This window comes from Rhea americana, unplaced genomic scaffold (assembly GCF_003343005.1).
Source record: "Rhea americana isolate MKP2758 unplaced genomic scaffold, rheAme1 scaffold_739, whole genome shotgun sequence".
NCBI lineage: Eukaryota > Metazoa > Chordata > Aves > Rheiformes > Rheidae > Rhea > Rhea americana.
Window position 1 is genome coordinate 466 of NW_028186911.1, and position 3,969 is coordinate 4,434.

General features: G+C 59.0%; 2 long non-coding RNA genes across 2 annotated transcripts; both read right to left on the reverse strand.

The window, feature by feature from the left end:
- Positions 1-661: 661 nt before the first annotated feature.
- Positions 662-2,138, reverse strand: LOC146586002 (uncharacterized). The gene is made up of 2 exons (XR_014897874.1): positions 1,959-2,138; positions 662-1,837 (listed from the first exon to the last, which is right to left on the reverse strand). It is a non-coding gene; the product is annotated as an uncharacterized LOC146586002 (long non-coding RNA).
- A 783-nt stretch (positions 2,139-2,921) lies between these two features.
- On the reverse strand, positions 2,922-3,537 carry LOC146586003 (uncharacterized). The gene is made up of 2 exons (XR_014897875.1): positions 3,380-3,537; positions 2,922-3,051 (listed from the first exon to the last, which is right to left on the reverse strand). It is a non-coding gene; the product is annotated as an uncharacterized LOC146586003 (long non-coding RNA).
- Between the last annotated feature and the right edge of the window lie 432 nt (positions 3,538-3,969).

A 3,969-nucleotide genomic window follows, 5' to 3' on the forward strand; every position in this document is an offset into this window, starting at 1 on the left:
ACCAAGAGGCAAAACGAAGGCCCTGGGGAACACCCAGAAGCACCCAGAAAACTCTGGGACAGAGGAGAAAGCTAAACAGAGGACTTTGCAGCATGCTGCAAAGAAAACGCTGGGCCCCAGGGCACACCAAAACGCACTCAGGTGACTTGGGGGCAACGCAAAACATGAGTTGAGGGGTCCTGAGGACATCACAGGATAAACACAGGGCTCTAGGGCAAACCAAAATACAAATGAAGGGCCTCAGTGAACACCAGCAAGGCCATAAGGCACGTCACAGAGCTCAACGCAGCTCCCTCCATCCATGTGGATACTCTATCTCCCAGCTCCAGGCAGACAGGTCCCTGCCCCGGACTCACGAAGGATGGTGTGGAGCKCTGAAAGCAGATTCGTGATCAGTCTGGGCACCTCACGTAGTCCTGGAAGGGCCCTGGCTGCCCCCAGGTTGATGGGAATCACCCCCCAAGAGTCCTGAGGGTTCAGGAAGTCCAAGGGCAATTACCCACAGCCCTGTGAACAGCACCGAGTCCCCTGAGAACCGCAGGCGCTCCAAAGTACAAGGGACTTGGGCACCAGCTCCCGGCCCCAGGCGCAACATGTAACTTCCTCCCCCGGGCATCATCTTCAGGAAAAGAGACAGTTGGAACCACAGACACGAGCACAGAGCATAAAGCAACAGTTTATTGTTTTACTGTGCAGAAACACCACTTGGGAGCAAGTCTGCCATGGAGCTCGGTGCCGGCACGCTTCCCCTAACCCTGTGACACCCGAAGAGCCATCACCACACCAGCGCCCCTCCGTCCGCCGGGGAAGGGTCAGCTCCCACCGCAGCCCTTGACGCGGCAGGTGTCCGAGTAGCCGACGACCTACCCCTTCTGCTTTTTCCTTCAGGAATAGGATTCAGCTCTGCAAATGGGGCGGACAACACCTGAGCTCGCCTGCCTGCGCTTGTGCCCTGCACCAGGCTAAAGCCCTGAAGGACGCCTGCACAGCTCTCAGTTCACCCGTCGCATCGACAGTCTCGGTGGCATGGACCGCACGAAACCCAGGCCTCAGGTCTGTGCACAGAGCTGAATGCTGGGTACAGGGAAAGGTTGCAAACCCTGAAGGAGTCTTTTCAGCCTGCTGCTTTGGCAGTTTATTGTCTAACAAAAATATGAAATATTATTTGAAATATATGAAATATAAAATGAAAATACTATTCATTAATCAGCAAGCCCTAAGCCCTGAACCCTAAGTGACAAATTGCAAATCTTGGAACCCAAATGGTTGCTGAGGCTTTGAAGTCTGTGAATGAGGCTAGATTTTAAATCCTGCACCCTGATTGTTAAATGAGCGACCTGTAAATTCTGACTGATAAAGACTAAGCCCCCACAAAATAAAGTAATAAACCGTAAGCCCTCCATGAAAGACCCTCAACAACAAACTAAATAAACCTTAAGTAAAAAAATCTAAACCCTTAGGCTTTAAGCAAGGAACACCAAAATACCCATGAGCATTAAAACAGTACAGAGAAGCCAAGGAGTTTTGCCCACATCTTAGGTAGTTTCCCCTTCGTTTAGAAGTCCATCAGAACAGGAAGACATGCCACAGCCAGGTTAGAGTTGCTGTCTGTAGGCTTGGTTTTAGCCACCATTCAAATGTGAGCATGTGCAACAAGCACATGAGCAAGCCCTGCTGCCAGGCATTCGCCTTCGAGCCACAACTTTCTGCTTACCCGGCGTTAGAAGGAAGCTGCCGTTCACCAGTGTCTGCCCAAACATAGAGAAACCCTTGAAGCTCACGATGGGGCACTTTCTCTAAGGAAGCTGACTGCTGCGTCTCCCTTGCTGCAGCTTTCCTTTGTATCACAGGGCATTCAATTAATAAAAGGAGTACTATAAACCTGCACAAATGTTCCTTGCTATTTCCTGTCCTGTTTGAACACCACCCCCCCGCCGCCCAGACCCTTCTGCACTTACCTGTTTCCTTAAAATGGTATCACTGCAATCACCAAGTGGGCTGAGCTGCTGCTCCACAAGCTGCCGGCTCGCAGAACCGTATCCCGTGAGTGCACTAAACCACCAGCATTGCTGGCAGATTCTCGCTTTAGGGCTTTTTACCCCCAAGCTTTAATGATGGTTCCCCAAGCTGGGCAGAGGCAGATTTCCCCCCCCCGCCGCCCCAAGCATGGTCATGGCTTTTATTGCAGCATCCTAAGCGCCTCTTATTTCCTTAAATAAGGCAAAAGTAGGTCAGCTCTTGGGTCACCACCTCAGCAAGGAGGATCCCAGCATAGGGCAGGGTGGTAGAGCAGGGCAGGGGGTGGTGGGACAGGATGTGGGGCAGGATGTGAGGGGCAGGGTGGGGGCAGTGAGACAGGACATACGGCAGGGTGATGGGACAGGATGTGGGGCAGGATGTGTGGGGCAGGGCGGGGAACAGGTGGAGGTGGGGTATGGGGGCAGGATGTGTGAGGCAGGGTGTGGGGCAGGGCAAAGGGCGGTGGGGCAGGGTGTCCAGTGGCTCTGGTTGCTGCTCTGAAGCCTCCTGGCAAGTCACCCGCACTCTCGCGACCCCCCCTTGCCTCCCGCAGCGATGCAGGCACCCAAGCGGCCTTGGGGAAGGGGGCGCTGGGGCTCGGACGCCTGGGCCCCCGGGACACCAGGGCCCCACCCGGCCATGGCTGCCAGCAGGTAGCGGCCCATCGAGGCTCAGGGAACAGCAGGCCCACTGGGGCCAGATGGCTGCGCCCGGGCTGGCCGCGGGGCCCAGGCGTCTGGGGCGCAGGGTCCGCTCCCCTCCCACACCCTGGTCCCGCAGTTCCGTGTCCTGGATGCCTGGACCCCACAGGGCAGAGACAGAGGCGGATGTCGCAGCTGCCGAGACACCTGGGTCCACGGGGTGGGGGGTGGGGGGCTACACTGCAAGGACAGAGACAGCAGTGGGTGGAGGCGTTTATTCTGCCCCGTGGGGCAGGGGCGGCTCTGGCCCGGCTCTGGCGCGGCTCCGGCCCGGCTCAGTCGTCCTTGCTGCGCACCAGCGTCGTCCGCTCGGGCGGCGGCGGTGGCCCCGCTGCAAGGGAGTGCGGGGTCACCCCAGCCGACCTCTGACCCCAGCTCTGACCCCAACCCTGACCCAAAAACAAGACCCTGACTCTGACCATGACCCCAACCCCCAACTGTGACCCCAACCCTGACCCCCAGCTGTGACCCCTGACAGTGACCCCAGCCCCATGCCCCAGCGTGGAGCCTGTCCTGCTCCACCGTGGCCGCAGCTCAGCCGGACGGTGGGGTGGCCGTGGGCGGGAAGCGGAGCCCAGGCATCCAGCCCCCCCCCGGGCCAGGCGTCCAGCCCTCACCCCGGGGCCCAGGCGTCCGGCCCCCCCCAGGCGCGTACTCACCCTTGTGGCCCCTCCAGAGGCCCTGCAGGATGCCCCAGCCCCAGCGGAGCAGGTTCATCAGGCACTGGCAGCCCTGGCACATCGCTGCGAGCTCCTGCCGTGGCACCGTCACTATGCATGCCTGCACACGGCTGTGCACGCATGCACACGCACCTACACATGCCTGCACATGGCTGTGCATGGCTCTGCATGCACCTGCACATGCACCTACACACACCCCTGCACATGCACATGCACCTGCACATGGCTGCATGTGCACACACACACGTACACACRCCTGTGCACACCTGCACATGCATGCACACAGCTGCCCACACATGCACCCGCCCCCACACATGCACACACCTGTATGTGGCTGCACACACACATCATGCACGCAAGCATCCCGCACCCACCTGCAGCCGGCCCCAGCCCATCCACAGGTCCCCTCGCCCCCTTCCCCTTGGCCAGCTCCAGCCCGGTGTCCCCCTGAGTCCCCTGTCTCCTCTCCATGTCCCCCCATGTCCCCTTGAGTCCGCATGCCACCTGCCCCCAGCCCGTCCCTCTTGCTGTCTATCCCTGTCCCATCCTGCGTCCCTGCGCCCATATCC